We start from the raw sequence: 17,421 nt of genomic DNA on the forward strand, positions 1-17,421 counted from the left end.
TTCAGCCTTCCTTTTGGGAACGTTTCTGTCGCTTCTCAGTGAGGTTTGTTCTTCATTCATCCTGAGGGTCTCATCTCAAAATGCTTAATCATATATTCTTGAGTGCTATCTGTTTTGTTCTGATTTGCACAACAATCTTAGAGACACTGCTCTGCCTCTACAGAGAGAAAACCAAGGCTCCAAGAGTTTATGCGGCTTGTCCACCTAATGTAGGTGACGCCCCTCCCCCCTCCATCTGACCCCAGGTGCCAGTCTTTTCCACCACACCATGCACCTCCAGATGTCTCCTATTCGAGTTTCAGCAAAAGCATCAGGATCCAAGCAGAGAGTACAAATAAAAGTGTGCTTTACTCACCCTGTGTCCAGTACAGATGGATCAGAGACACCTCTTTATCATCCAAATGGTGATCAGTCTTTGTTAGCAGACAATTACACAACACTTCAATGTTACATTGTTACATTACATTGTAGAATGTTACATTCACCTTCTCGAGGTTTGGAAGACATAGGAGAGAAGTGCTGGTTACATTTCCATAAATACATCATTGCCTGAAACCTGCTTCCTCTGGGCAGAAGTTCTGACTAGTTTCCGCTGCAAAGCGCTACCAAGGCAAGTCCTCTTCTGTGCAAATATACTGCGAATCAGTGGAACATAAAGGATTAAGATGTCAGTTACCTGACCTAGCCTAAGAATCGTGGAAGATTCTAATTGTGAATGTTTTGATTGCCATGATAGGAAAACCCACAGACCTTACTCTAAGTTTCTGTCTGGTGGCCCCAGGCAAACATGCTGCAAATGGAAGCAGCTAGATATCCCAGTTTATCACCCGCCACTTGTCAGTGGGCACAGAACTTGGCTGGATGGAGAGAAAACGTTCATTAATTTATTCCTTTATATGGCCTTGGTGGAACAGCTGTTTTTGCATCAAGTAATGTCTTAGAATCTAGGGATACATTGTGACTGAGGCTCGGGCAGCTCCTTCCCTGAAAGAGCTTACACACAAAAATTTAAAATCCCAAGCACAGGGCTATTTCAGTTGTGAAACTTACGGACCTCATTCTAAATGCTGCCTATCCCTTCTCTTACTTTATTCTCTTTTTTCCCCTAAGGAGGGCTTTAACCCTGCATGTAATTTCCGTAGGCAGACCTCACTCAGGGTGCTCACTCTAATCCTGCAGAATTAAGAAGTCTAGTTTGGGGAGAAGGCATTAGTAAGCCAGGGTGGAACAAAAGCTCAAAATGCCCCATCTCTGAGTTGCGGTTGGCAGTTGGAGAAGTTGGCTGAGGCATTATGCTAGCAAAACACACATCTGGCTGCCTTCCAGCCTGCGCTGCCCCGGCCCCGCCTCCCGTCCAGAGCAGAACAGGGCTGCAGTTAGGTGGTGCAGCAGAGGCACAGAGCTGCCAAGCACAGAGCATGTCACACCAGCCACATGCGCCTCGGACCCCATGCAGATAGGCAGGTATCGGTGCTCGAAATGGGGAAACTAATTATTACTTCCGCAAAACTTTAATGAGCTCCTACTGCATACCTGGCCTATATTCAGCGGCACAGACTGGTGGTCACCTCTGAAATGGCATGGGCCAGCTGACAGGTGACAGGGGCTTTGCTATCAGCATCCCAGTGGGCTACCTCCAGGGCAAACCACAGAAAGGCCCAGCATAATCTTGATGCCCAGCAAGACCCTCGTCCCCCCAGGAACACATAACTGGTAGTATCATGCTACCCAGAGTAAACCAGCCCTGGAGAAGGTGATGAGGAAGGGAGATTGTTAGCAGTGAACCCCACCCCCTTTCCTCCTGGGTGGCACCCCCTCTCATTCCGCTTGCCCCAGTGCACAACACCCATGGAGCCTCTACCAACCCCTCCCACTACCGAACCTGCCTTCGAGGACATTCTTATACCTCCTTCTAACTGAAATGTGAGTGACTGCTATGGCTTCATGTACTCTTAACTGTAAGTATGTGGTGCTTTTCAACTCACAAAGCATGATCTTGTTCACCTTCATGAACCATGAAGGAGGAAAACACACCATTATTCCCATTTCACAGAGGTACAGACTGAGATTAAACAGTTTGTATAACTGTCCAACTGTGTATACAGTTATTGTGAGAGCCAGGAGGCAAATCATGACACTCCCTATGCAAACTCGGCCCTCTTTGCATTACAGACTAGTCTCCTAACGCTTCTGTGAATTAAAAGCAACAAAATATCAGCAAGGGGAGGGGTATTTAATACTAAAGCCTCTTTTATTTACCCTTTAGAAAAGGCACCTTTTTTAAAGATTTTTATTTATTTATTTGAGAGAGAGACAGTGAGAGAAAGCATGAGCGAGGAGAAGGTCAGAGGGAGAAGCAGACTCCCCATGGAGCTGGGAGCCCAATGCAGGACTCGATTCTGGGACTCCGGGATCATGACCTGAGCCAAAGGCAGTCGTCCAACCCACTGAGCCACCCAGGCATCCCACCTGGACGCATCAGTTTCATATCTAATTCTTTTTGGCATCGGTTTCATAACCAATTCTTTTTTTTTTTTTTCTTTTGCATCAGTTTCATAACCAATTCTTTCAGGCCACATTTGAGAAGCAAACTGAGCCCATTTTTCTTACATCCTTCAGAATCTGGATGAAAGTGTCACTCCAGAAGAAACTTCCTATGATTTTGTACCATTCAAATCCATGTGCTTCTCTAGCATACTTCGTGAACTAAGTAATTATTTTTATGACGCTCCTGAAAGAAAAGGTGTAGCTGAGCTATTCCTGGGTTACCCCCATTCCTAGAAGGGCCCTAGTACTCTGCTCCTGCTTCAGCCATAGTCCCATGACTGCCCAGTGGCATCACCTCCATGACCTCATCCTCCTTTGGGAAACACCCTTTCCTTGGCCCCCAACACTCAGTACTGTCCTGGCTTCTCTGCTTCTGCTACACAATGCCTCCATCTCCTTTGCTGACAGGGCCTTTTCAGCTCTGGCTCTCCGTCTGTCTCTTCTCTCAGTGGAAGGGCTTCTTCCCCCAACCTCTCCTCTCCCCCTCCCCCCATCCTGCTACAATAACTCTGCACACAGCCACCAGCCTTCTTGCAGTCCCCAAGTCACTGTGCTGCCTCCTGCCACAGGGCTTTTGCACCAGCGGGTCCCTTCCCCTATTTTTTCTGCCTTCCTTCCTATCCTTCACAACTCAGCTCTTATCAAAGTCTCCCAGACCTCTGCAAGCTGGCAAGTGCCCCCCGAACTGCACGGCCCACTTGAAGTACCAGATAACTTTCCTTTGCAAGCCCTTCTCACGGCTGTGTGTTTATAGTTCTCCAAGTGTTTATCCGTTGTGCATCACCACCGTGTGACTGTGCGCTCCACTAGGGCTGAGCCCATGTCTGGGTTTGCTCCCCTAGTAGTCCAGGAACTGGCCTGTGACCTGACTCACACAGGTGCACAGCAAAAACTGATTGAGTGCACGCAGGCTGGAGGACATGCTGCACTCATAGTACAGGCTTGGTGGGATGGGCCCCTGCAGGAAGGAAGGGTACGCCTGGACCTCGGCCCTGCTGCCGCTCCACTCCACCCAGATCCTGGCTGTGCTGAACACCTTCCATGCTTAACCAGTGATTCATTGAACCAGCGGGCAGACATCCTCAGGTTAAGAGACCCTCCTGCAAGCATGATTTGGAAAGACTAGACTTCCCCAGGGTACCTGGGTGGCTCAGTTGGTTGAGCGTGTGACTCTTGATTTCAGCTCAAGTCAGATTTCAGGGTCATGAGATTGAGCCCCACATTGGGCTCTGGTCTGAGTGTGGAACCTTTTTAAGATTCTCTCTCTCCCTCTTTCTCCCTTCTCCCTTTTTCTCTCTCTCTCTTCCCACCTCCCTCCCTCCCTCTTAAAAAAGAAAAAGACTAGATTTCCCATTCTGGATGATCAGTGCCTTGAGTCTAGTAATCACAAGCAAATACTCATTTATTGTTTCCAACATGGAGACGGAATGAGTGGAAAGTAATTGTGTAACAAATTCAGGGGTTTTTTTTGTGATTATTAATTGGTGACACACATCCTGTTTGCTGTTTCTTTAATTCATTCAACAAATGGGTGTTGGGTGCCTTGAGATTTGCAGACACCATAATTTCTTTAATCAGCTCATTTACCTGCTTTGGTATATTCAATACTACCCGTTGCTGCCAGGGAGGAGTCCTTGTGCTTACAAATGTCAGTGATCACCTTGACCAACACCATCATATCAGAAAGGCAGAGATTGAGGGATACTCCTCTTCTGGTCCAAGGATATGACAGGTTTAGTTTTTTCATATTTTTTTTTCCAGAGGGCTTGTGTTTCAGCTATTCCAAATAGTAGGGGCTTAAAGCAGTGCTCATGTGTTGTCTGTCACAGATTATGTGGGGCAGGAATTCAGAAGCAGTTTGGTTAGACAGTTATAGTTGCAGGCCTCTCACGAGATGCAGTCAGAACGTCAGCTTTGGGGTGTTAGTCACCGGGCGGTTTGCAGGAGCACCCACTTTCAAGAGGATTCCCTCTCGTGGCTGGCATGATGGTGCTGGCTGTTGGCTGTTGGCCTCATTTCCTCTCCATCCGGGCCTCCAACAGAGCTGAGTGTGCTCAGAACATGGCGGCTGGCCTTCCCTACAGCAGGCAGAGCAGAAGTCCAGGAAGAAGCAGAACAACCTTCTGTGATATGCCTTGGAAGCATCTACCACCACTTACATCATAGTCTATTGGTGACTCAGACCAACGTTGATGCGGCACGGGAGGGGACTACACAAAGATGTAAAACCCAGGAAGCACAGACCATGGAGAACGAACCTGGAGGCTGACTACCACAGATTGATCCTGTGGCCATGTCCCTGCTTTCTTGCCAATTCCTAGATTCAATGACCAGTGATTTGTTTCTCTTTGAATCTTTACTCCATGCTCACTCCCCTTTGTTCCAGCTGAGGCCACGCTGCTAGGAAATGCACCCCACCTTCCCAGGCCTCCTCCACAGGGTCACAGAACATGACATTCTACCCTCCACTGCCTGTGATGTCCTTCGTCATTGTGTCCCAGTGGCCAGAGCATGTTTGTCCCTGAGCATGTTTGTTTTGCGAGGCTATGACTTTCTGGTTTGCTTTAATGGCAAGGATCCTTGTGATTCATAAAATATGACATGATTTTAGCTCATAAATTCTGTGCAGGGACCCATCGAGGACAGATTCCATTTGCAGCCTCATTGCATTTAGCAGGCCCGCCTTAAGGATCCTGTGAATGGAAATGACAGTTTCTTTCCTAATTGCTCCCGTCAGCCCCTCTCCTCTGTACTCGCTCATGCACCTCCCTTAACCTAGAGGGTCCCTACCCATTTTTCCTTCACCTAATCAGTTCACTTCAACAATGTTTTTTTGCAGCATGTATTCAAATCTTATGCCACCTCCTCCTGGAAGCCTTCCCTGACTAGACCCTCAAAGAATTTTCTCTGAAAATTCCTTTAGCACTTATGTCTGTATCACATCATTCGTAATCATGTGTTATTGTTCCAGCTTGGTGGCAAACTCCTATTCCTTTTTGACGTACCATGGAACCATGAAGAATGTAGAGAACATTCTTCTTAGAAATTATTTTTAGAAATCATTTTTAAATACCTTCATTGATTTTTCAACAAACATGCCTGGAATGCCTTCTACATGTCGAGCACTAAGCTAAATACAAAAAGCACAAGCATAAGTAAAACACAGTGTCTGGAATGATCTTTCAGAAGAATGATATTTTGGTGGCAAATCACACACGGTCTGATCATGTATCATTCATGACTTATCTGCCTGGCTTTGTAAGCTTTATATCAAATACAAGTTCAAATGTAGCAATCAAAATGTGGTAACTTTGCATATTGCAATAGTTAGCAAACTCCTAAATAAGGCTAATTAATCAAGCTGGATATTCTCTTCAGGCACTTGTTTGCTTGGTTTGCAGAGCCTAATATGAAGATGTCATTGAAATGTATTTTTTTTTAAGATTTTATTTATTTATTTGACAAAGAGAGACCACAAGCAGACAGAGAGGCAGGCAGAGAGAGAGGAGGAAGCAGGCTCCCTGCTGAGCAGAGAGCCTGATGTGGGGCTCGATCCCAGGGCTCTGAGATCATGACCTGAGCCGAAGGCAGCGGCTTAACCCACTGAGCCACCCAGGCGCCCCTGGAATGTATTTTTAAAAGCAGGATGCATTGTTATAACTGGTGGCAGGAAAGAAAATATGCAAAGTTTCAAATATCACACAGAAAACTTGCAACTGCTAAACCGCCAAATTATAACTTCTCTGAGAAAAGAGACTGCCAGTGTTTCTCAAATAAGGATGGATAATCTCTCTGGAAAGCATGATCCTCTGCCCACTCCCCTCACTTCCCTGTCTTTGCTCTGATGTCCTTCTGAATATGGTCACTGGGCTCCATGCACATATTTGAGATTGAATCATTCATTCAAGATTGTATCTCTGGGTTTTTTTCCTCTATTGTCCATATACAATACACATCAGTGGAGAGTTCTTAGCCTTTTAGTCCTCCAGAATTAAGTCCCCTGAAAGCACCCACTGAATATATGCCACTTCCAGTCCAACTTTCCACCTAGAAAGCCTTCAGGGGAGCCACTGGGTATAATTATGCAGTACATCCACCATAGTCTTCTCAGGGATGTCTCCACTGTGCTCCCTTTAAAACAGATGGGATCCTATAAACACATTTCACCATTATGTGAAAGAATTATTAAAGATGGGATTGGAGGCGCACCTGAGTGGCTTAGTGGGTTAAGCCTCTGCCTTCAGTTCGGGTCATGATCCCAGGGTCCTGGGATCGAGCCCCATGTGGGGCTCTCTGCTCAGCAGGGAGCCTTCTTCCCTGTCTCTCTGCCTGCCTCTCTGTCTACTTGTGATCCCTGTCTGTCAAATTAAAAAAAAAAAAAAAAAAAAAAAAAAAAAAAAAAAAAAAAAAAAGATGGGATTGGTATGAGAAAAGTGGGGGATTTGCTACAAAGATGAAATATAGGGGTGCCTGCAGGGCTCATTCAGTTAAGTGTCCGAGTCTTGATCTCAACTCCGATCTTTATCTCAGGGTTATGAGTTCAAGCCCCATGTTGAAGTGGATGTGAAGCCAATTGAAAAAAAAAAAAAGGACTGAAATAGAACCTGACTGAAAAAGGCAGCTTCAGAGTAGTAGAAAAGAGAAGGAAAGGAATTCTGAGACAAAACACAAAAGAACTAATTCCTGAGGGAAGGATATGAATTTGTGTGTGTGCATCTGTATGTCTGTATCTGTGCAACTGTGTGTGTATCTGTGCATCTGCATGTGTGCACATCTGTATCTGTGTGTGTATGTGTGTGTGTGTGTGTGTGAGAGAGAGAGAGAGAGAGAAAGAGAGATGCTTAATGCACTGGAGACATAAGCTTGGTAAGCTGAGGAAACAAAGAAAGTGTCTTAGAAGGGTGAGCATTTGAGCCAGAGATATTGCAAGTGGAAACAGGCGGTAACAGGACCTTCTCACCAGAGAGACTGATGTGAAGAAGGAGAAGGAGAACTTTGAGAAGTTCAGGTTGGCTGGACTGGAGGATGCATGAAACGCATTGATAGATGGGATACTGGGAAGTAGAATTTATAGAAACATGGTATATGTGTGATGGGAAGAGGAATTTTTTAAAGATTTAATTTCTTTGTTTAACAGAGAGATAGAGAGAGAGCACAAGCAGGCAGAACAGAGGCAGAGGGAGGGGAAGAAGCAGACTCTCTGCTGAGCAGGGAGCCTGCTGCAGAGCATGATCCCAGGACACTGGAATCATGACCCAAGCTGAAAGCAGCTGCTCCACTAACTGAGCCTCCCAGGTGCCCCTTGGGAAGTGGATTTTAAGGGATCCCATGATTAATCGCTGGGCTTACCACAAGGCAAAGACTGAATCTGAGCACCCCCAAGCTCAGCCTGGACTCCTGAGTGTCCTATGTCAGAAACATCTTCTGTCCCTGGCAGAAGCAAATACAAAACCTCTTTAGATGAAAACATCTCCATTTTAGGCCCTCATGATTTCCACAGTTTAAGGTTAATCAGATAAGAAATCACAAACCCTCAAAGAAACAAACACCATGTGAATAATCAGCAGAAACAAGATTCAGGCTCTCAAGTGCTTTAGATATTAGAATTATTAGATACAAAATATGAAATGATGCATGATATGTTCAAAGAAATAAAAAATAGAATAAAAAGTAAATAATAGTTTGGGGATGCCTGGGTGGCTTAGTCCCCTAAGCATCTATCTTTGGCTAAAGTCATGATCCTGGAGTCCTGAGGTTGAGTCCGACATCAGGCTTCTAGCTCAGCCTCCCCCTTGTGCACTCTCTCACTATCTCTGACAAATAAATAAAATCTTTTGAAAAATAATAAAATAAATAAATAATAGTTTCAACAATACCTAAAACAACTTACAAATGAAAAAATATTACCATGAATAATAAAAGTTCAGTGAATGGCTAAATAGTAGATTAGACACAGCAGAAGAGAAAATTAGGCAACTGGATGACTGGTCAGAAAAAATTGCCAAGACTGTAAAACAGAGGTAAAGGAAGATGGAAAAGATAAAGAAAGAAAAAGACATAAAAAAAAAAAATGGGAAGATTTGGCATCTGTCCAATCAAAGTCCAGGAAGAAAAGAGAATATTATGGATTATCATAATTGTTTGCTCATCATCAGTATTTGATCTGTTCATAAATAGTGTTAATAAATTTGAAAACATCTATGAAATAAACTCCTAGAAAATTATAACTTACTCAACTTGACTCAAGAAGAAAGAGAAGGCCTAAATGGTCCTACAATTTTTAAATAAATTTAATCTGTAGTTAAATATCTTCCCAAAAACAAAATAGAAGTTTCAACAAATTTTATGAGCAAATTCTAAGAAAGATCATTCCAGTCTCCTAGAAGATGGAAATGAGGGAGTACTGCCCCAGTAACATTCTATGAGGTGAACAGAGCCTAAATGCCAAAACTAGGCAATGATGATATGATGAAAGAAAATTGCAGACAATCTAACTTGTAAACACCAATACAAAAATCCTAAAGAGAAGAACAAATCCAATCCAGCCAAGTATCAGTATGAAAATATATCTTCTGGGCACCTGGGTGGCTCAGTGGGTTAAGCTGCTGCCTTCGGCTCAGGTCATGATCTCAGGGTCCTGGGATTGAGTCCCGCATCGGACTCTCTGCTCAGCAGGGAGCCTGCTTCCATCTCTCTCTCTCTCTCTCTGCCTGCCTCTCCATCTACTTGTGATCTCTCTCTATCAAATAAATAAATAAAATCTTAAAAAAAATAAAATAAAAAATAAAATTATTTTGAAAAAAAAAAAAAAAGAAAATATATCTTCTCCAGAATTGATCTATCCTCGGAATTCAAGGGAGGTTTAACATTAGAATAAATATAAGGAACCACATTAATACATTAGAGGAGAAAAACCATATGGTCTTCTTAGTTAACTCAGAAAAAGTATTAGATACATGCCTTTAGGTTAAAAAAAAATCTTAAGAAATTCAAAACACAAGGGAGACTCCTTAAACTGATGAACAGTATCTATAAAGAACCTGCATACAGCAACACCTTTCTTAATTGAGAAATACAAGAAGCATGGAATGTCCATTCTCATCAGCCCACTACACTGGAGGCCTTGGCAGCCAGCCTTTATTTCAGGAACTTGGCAATTTCTCCACCTGTCAGTTGCACTGCTTGGCACACAAAAGGCAATCTTTTCCATGTATCTTAGTAACAAAACAACACAACTTTATTTACTTAAGCAATCTTTCTACGATCCTATAAGACGCATGTTGGTGATTGATTTAATTACCCCCAGCTCTTAACAAAATCTTGCAAAGCCCCTGCTCCCATATTCTAATTCTCTCTCTTCCAGAAATTTTCTGTTCTTTAAATTCAACAAAAGTAGTTGGAGCAAGAAGAGGGGATAAAAGTCAAATTTTTTCCTCTTGTTCAGGATGCAAGAAATATTTCAAGAAATATTTCAAGAAGCTGGTGGTAGGCACGATTCCATTTCTCAATATCCTTCCTGGTACATACAATTCTTGGTGATAGACTCTTCATTATCACTCATTCTTATGTATGGTTCCTATTGTCCATGAATAACCCGGACATTTCTCCTTGCACAGGGCAATGAACCCTACATATACTGCTTTTAATGATGGCATTTGCCCAGTTGAAGAAACTGATTTCTTTTTCATATGCTTCAATTCAAATCATAAATTATTCTACTTCTACAGATGGTTTTTCTAATATATAATTCAGTAAGAATAAAGTAACGGGCAAACATGATGTTAATTAGAGGAAATTTTTGTAGCATGCTTGACTGTTCTTTTTGCTGGTATTTGACAATTATGTCATTGTTTATCGTTGCTAAGGTGATCATGTGAGAATACTCAGTTTTAGAACACTTAGAATTCAAGTTTGTGGCTCATATCCTTGTGAATCACTCCACTTATAAATAAAATTAATTTGACACTGGGCCATTTAATCAACTTTACCTCTGGCAAGTTAAATACAAACCAGTTGCGTTCTAGCAAGAGTAAATGAATTACTTGTTGGCCAACCCCTTGCAGCTAATATCATTTAGCCCATTTAGAAATAGAATCACTCCACGAGGAAATCAAAGTGGTATTATATTAGGAAAATTGAATAAAAAGAGAATCTCTGGGTATATTACCACAGAACTGCTTAAAGCCAATTAAAAAAAAAAAAAAAAGAAGTCCAGAAGCTTCCAGCTGTTGGTGGAAGTTTAAACTGCGATCTCAGCAACTACAGATATTTGCCAAAATTTTAAATGGGCATGTTCTTTATGTCATCCACAAACAATAGAGACATGTTCAGGCTAAATTAGGTAATAATAATTTTTAAGATTTTATTTATTTATTTGAGGAGAGAGAAAGAACAGGAGCAGGGGGAGATAGAGAAGCAATTCCCCACCAAGCAGAGAGCCTGATGCCAGGCTTGATCCCAGGACCTGGTGATCGTGACCTGAGCCTAAACCAAGAGCTGGATGTTTAACTAACTGAGCCACTCTCCACCTTTTTTTTTTTTTTTCTAATATTCTGTTTATTTATTTGAGAGAGAGACAGAAACAGAGACAGAGAGGGAGAGACAGCATGAGTGGGGTGAGTGGCAGAGGGAGAAGCAGATTCTCCACTGAGGAGGGAGCCTGATGCAGGACTCAATCCCAGGACTCTGGGATCATGACTTGAGCTGAAACCAACAACTGGATCTTAATTGACTGAGCCACCCAGGCGCCCCTACATTTGACCAGCTTTATAAGATCTCTTTCAGGACAAATCATCCCCAGCTTTTTTCCAATTTTGTGTCACTCAGTTCAAGAACCAAGTTCCCAGGAGGGAGTATCTGATTGGCTTAGATCACATGACAAGAGCATAAGCCACAGAGGTTCTCTCCAGGAAGGACAAACACTGGCCCCACTTTGTATTTGCTTTAAAAAAGCACAGTGAGGGGTGCCTGGATGACTCCCTCGATTAAGATTAACCACGTGCCTTCGTAAGATTAAGCACGTGCCTTCGGCTCAGGTCATGATCCCAGGGTCCTGGGGTAGAGCCCCGTGTCCAGCTCTCTGCTCAGTAGGGAGCCTGCTTCTCCCTTTCCCTCTGCCTGCTGCTCTGCCTACTCGTGCCCTCTCTCTGTCAAATGAATAAATAAAATCTTTTTAAAAATAAAACAAAAAAGCACAGTGGAAGACAACAATTTGAGATGTGTTCTTATTTCTTCTCCCTATCCCCAAAGGTACTGTTGTCAGACCGAGAAGAGCAGACAGACAGACAAAAACAACATGGGGTCGATCTCTTGGCAGCAGCACCTGCACATCAGAGAATCTATTCTTCTTTTACATCACAGAAGTGGTAAAAACTGTTTCTTAATGGAAAAAAAAATAGTAAGAACGTCCATTAATAAGGGCGTAATTAAATAAGATATTGTACATCCAGATAGGAATTCTAGCTTGTCACTGGTCAGTGAAATTAGAGGACACAGAAGGATTTCTAATATACATCCCTAACTGAATCAAGAAAGCTCCAGAAGAGGACGTAAAGTATAACAATGGTCACATACAATTTTAAAAAGATGTGTATGGAACAGGAAAGACACATAAAATCTAATGAGAAAACTTCCCTATTTTTGTCTTCCACCGGTCCTTTAAAATATAGCCAGTCTTGCTGGAGTGGAGGGGGTGGGAGGCATGGTGTGGCGCCGTGATAGATACTGGGGACGGTATGTGTTGTGGTGAGTGCTGTGGTTTTTGTAAAACCGATAAGTCACAGACCTGTACCCCTGAAACAAATAATACATTACATGTTAACAATAAAAAAGTTAAATAAAATAAAATATGTCCAGTGGGGAAAGTTCTTTCTCTACTTAAGGGAAAAATTCGGGTGGTATCCTGGCCTCTGTGAACTCAGAGGTAATAAGCAAATGCTATGTTTGCTTTAAGTCGTAAGCACAGCATCAACTCAACAACTGAAGACATCTAACCCTGTATAATAATAAAAATCCCAGATTTGACTTAAATTAGGTTTTCTCCCAACCTGCCAGTCTGGAACCTGCTGAACTTGGAAGCCTGTAGACCTTGAAGTCTCCTCCTTCTGTTTTCCTTCAGTACGGTCTTCCAACCCTCAGCTTGCTCAAGGACTCTGACCCCACCAGGTTCAGAAGCAGAGAATTCTTGCCCAACTAGGGATCCTACAGGCTGGCATCACTCTTTCTTCAGGGTGCTTTTGGGAGTAACTCACAGGCCTCCTGTAAAGAACATGCAACAGCTCTTTACATTATGTTGGCTGCATTTTTTTCTCCAGATGGCTGTCCCCTCATGGTTGTTGTCTTCGGGAGACAGAGCCACATAGATTCCCATGGTTGACACCCATTGCCCTCTTGGACATGACTGAAAATGGCCGGTTCTCTCTCCCATATGGTCCACATCTGGTCCATGACAAGGACTCATAAACCCACGTCCGGTCCTCCCCACCAGCCGTCTCTGGATGCACACAGTGCACTCGGGCTCCTCCTACTCACTGCCTCAGGCTGAGAGAAACTCTTCGTTCTCAGCTGTGCAGCAGAGACCCGCCCGCTCTTATGGAAGGGTCGCCTTAAAGCTCCAGCTGGCTTCAGACAAAGGGGAATCACCTCTGTGTTCCCACCCTTAGGAGATAAGATAGGTATTCAGAGCAACTGAACTTACTTCTTTTCAAAGTAATTCTCCTGACAAGGACTCTCTATTCTGCAGTGACCTAGCTCTACCACACCCTTTTTTTTTTTTTTTATACTTTTTTTATTTTTTATAAACATATATTTTTATCCCCAGGGGTACAGGTCTGTGAATCACCAGGTTTACACACTTCACAGCACTCACCAAATCACATGCCCTCCCCAATGTCCATAATCCCAACCCCTTCTCCCAAAACCCCTCCCCTCGGCAACCCTCAGTTTGTTTTGTGAGATTAAGAGTCACTTATGGTTTGTCTCCCTCCCAATTCCATCTTGTTTCATTTATTCTTCTTCTACCCACTTAAGCCTCCATGTTGCATCCACACCCTTTGTGTGAGCCATTCAATCTGTTCTTGACCATTGATTTTAAAATATCTGCACAGTGGCATATTTCAAATACCACCCCATTGCCTTGTATTTCTCTCTCTCTGTCTCTGTCGCTGTTTCCTTCTGTCCTTAACTGTCTCTGTCTCTGTCTCTCTCCTTTTCTCTCTCTCTCTCTCTCTCTCACACACACACACACACAAACGCACACACACACTTTAATCTAGTTTACCATCTTATTACTCATGCATGTGAGCGTGTGTGTGTGTGTGTGTGTGTGTGTGTGTGTGTAAAGTCCTCGCAAAATTTGGAAGGACATACTCTGTATCCATCAGGGTCATGGCATTAAAACTGGATAATTTGAAAAGAATTTGGTAAAAGTACAGGTGGAATTTTGGGAAAGAACCAGGTTTAGGGCAATGCCCCAGGACTAATAAGAGCATGGAGCCATTATAACCCACAAGCCCGACATTATCTGGAGAAGGTGGCTTTATGGAAAATGTCACTTTGGTTTCTGGCAGAGATGCAATCAACTCATGGTAACCCAACAGGGAGGGAATAAGAGGGAATAATAAACTCGCTACCAATCGCCTCCTGCCCTCCCAACTCCTACTAATGCCTCCCTTTGGCTGACTCCAGTGATAAGCCAGAGAGCAAAGGATCTTTCCTGCAGTCTGCTGTGGTCAGCCACTGAGAGGCAGCGGGGAGAAGGGTGGGGAAGAGACCAGGAGGGCAAATGGAAGTTGCTCAGAAACACGTCCCAGAATGCTAATAGCACCTACCTCTGGAGAGAGGCGTGAAAGATGACTTCTGCCCTTTATTCTTTCTAGCTCCATATTCTGCATTTTGAATTTTTTATAACAACCATATCTTGATGTATTCTGTGTGCAAAGTTTTTAAAAACTAAAAAATCCATTGAGTAGTTACAGTCACAACTGTATGATTTTAGATGGCACTGTGTGCAGCACTGGAGATTCTCCTCTGCGAGTTTATTAGTTTCCAGTGATCTGGCTCATGATTTGTGCCCTGTAGCTGGTGTTGCTCAGTCGGGGCATACTGGTACTTAGAGCTGAGTAAGCTCCAGCGATACCCAGAGCCAAGCACAATCCACTGCAGAGTTCTTGCAGGAAGGTTACAGAAACAGCTAGAACTCGCCTTTGCAAGAGCAGGGTAACTGCCCCCAAAGACGTCCGTCCACGTCCTAATCTCTGTGTCTTGTGAATGTGTTACCTTAGCAGGCAAGAGGCCTGGCGGATGTCATTAAAGATCCTGAGAGGTAGAAATTATTCTCGATCATCTGGTCGGTCTCAGTGTGGTCACAAGGTCTTTAAAGGGTGGAAGAGGGCAGCAACAGGAGAGTTGGAGAAGATGTGACAGTGGAAGCCAAGGTCACAGTGATGTGACCACAAACCGGGGACCGGGCAGCCTCTAGAAGCTGAAAAAGGCAAGGAACCGATTCTCCCCTTCAGCTGCCAGAAGCAACGCGCCCTTGCAGACACACCTTCAACTTGGCTCTGTGAGACCCATTTTGGACTTCTGGCCTCCAGGATGGGAAGAGAAGAAGTTTGTGTTGTGTCACCCACAAGACTAGGGTCCCTGGTTACAGAAGCTATCAGAAACTCACACACCTAGTTTTGTGTCATGCCCTGTATTTTCAGATCCCTTGCAGTTAGTTAAGTGAGGCAAAGTGACTGTGTTCTGGCCAGCAGACAATAGGTCAAAGTGACAGGCATGATCTCAAGTCTTGGCCCTAAGACTTCCCACGGGATGCCCCTCACTCTCTGGTGGTCAGCTGGAGGATGGAGTGAATCTGGCAGGGGATTCTGAGGCCCTTGGAGATGGCGGAGCTGATAGGTGAAAGGACCCCAGGGCTCAGAACAACCCCCACCCCAACCTGCTTCATACTCTGATATGAACAAGAAATACGTCGTATTACCATAAATCATTGAAACATCAGGGTTGTTTGCGAAAGAAGGTGCTTACTTTGACTAATATAGGGAGACCTGTTTTTTCAATGGTAAGGAGAACATACTTCTACATGGACTCCTGTGGAGATTTTAATGATGAGAAGCCCTCATGGAAACCTCAGGAACAGTTTTTATTCACAAATGCTCATGCTGGGGGTGCCTGGGTGTCTCAGTCATTAAACGTCTGCCTTTAGTTCAGGTCATGATCTCAGGGTCCTCAGATGGAGCTCTACATCGGGCTCCCTCCTCAGCAGGGAGCCTGCTTCTCCCTCTCCCACTCCCCCTGCTTGTGTTCCCTCTCTCACCCTCTCTCCCTCTGTCTGTCAAATAAATAAGTAAATTTTTTTTAAAAAAATGCTCATGCTATCCTAAAATCATTTTCTCAGATCTTACAGAATAAATGTATGCTTTTATTTCTAAAAAAAAAATCCAAAAGAAAGAATGTTTTCACAATATGACTAATAACAGTTGCTATTGCAGACATTAATCTGATGCTTCTGAAATTACCATCTCTACTGTGCAGGAGAAATCAAGGACAGAGCTTCTGTCATTTACCCAGAGCCGGAGACTGATGCCCAGACACTCACGCTTAGTGTGACAGTTTTGACTTCCTCACGTGGCAGGTAATCACCAGAACCTGCAGAGTCAGGTGACACAAAGACAGGAAGGAATTCTTAAAATTCTTAAAATCCACTTCGGTTTCCAAAAGAAATAAAATATTTGGAGCCAAAGTAGAGGAACTATCACTATAGTCAGATTTCATTCAGCTAAAATGTATAGTCAAGTACTTTCCTAGAGATGCAGATGCACTCCTGAAACATCAGATACCCAGGAATGCCAATGACCATGAATCACAGTGCAGGCACTCAATGGTCCTTGAAAGAAAGAGAAATGGAGATTAAGGAACATATTCCAAATGTCAAGTGGAAGTAAAGGGGCAATAATGAGCAGAATGGTCAGGTGCTCTAAAGCTGTTTTCACCTACTTCCCGTGCCACCACTGAAGCAGCCAGGGCTGCTCAGTTTGGCAAAGGTTCCTGGAAGCATGTTGTCCCAAGTACACATAGGACACACGTCATTTCAGTAAAATGCAAATAATCCAGTCTTTCAGGCTACTGGTATAAATTTCTGAGGACAAAAAGAGCATTTTCTTCGGCTTTGAATCCACAGCCTACAGCAGAGTTTTCCCACAATTTGTGGGTGCTTGATAGAATTTTTAGTATAACCAAAATCTCAAAATTTATGAGGCAATCCAGTGAAAGCCTTCTAGGGCTTTCGTGATGAAAAAGAAAAACAAAAAGAAAAAAGGAAATGAACAGCAAGCTAACAATTTAAGAAAAGTAAGTGAAGTGATGAATATAGGAATATATGGTAAATAAACATTTATGGCTTTCCCATACATACCAGAAATAATCGATTACCATTCAAAATGTAAAAGATTCCATTTTTAAAATAATCAAGTCATAAATGAGAACAACCTTAATGAAGCCTACAGGTGGAAAACTATAAATCTTTTTTTAAAGATTTATTTATTTATTTGACAGAGTAAGCACACAAACAGAGGGAGAAGCAGGCAAAGGGAGAGGGAAAAGCAGGCTCCCTGCTGAGCAGGGAAGCCCAGTATGGGGCTCCATCCCAGGACCCTGAGGTCACGACTTGAGCCGAAGGCAGACACTTAACCAACTGAGCCACTCAGGAGCCCCTATAAATCTTTATTTAGAACTTTAAAAGAAGGCTTGGCTGAATGGAGAGATACTGTATTCATGAAATACAAACTGCTTGGGAGTGTTGGAGTATTGCTATGAATAATTGGATAGATAGACAAGGAACTCTATTCTCTCCCTGGGGGTCTTGCTTCTCTG

Source organism: Mustela lutreola, chromosome 6 (genome assembly GCF_030435805.1).
Source record: "Mustela lutreola isolate mMusLut2 chromosome 6, mMusLut2.pri, whole genome shotgun sequence".
Lineage (NCBI taxonomy): Eukaryota > Metazoa > Chordata > Mammalia > Carnivora > Mustelidae > Mustela > Mustela lutreola.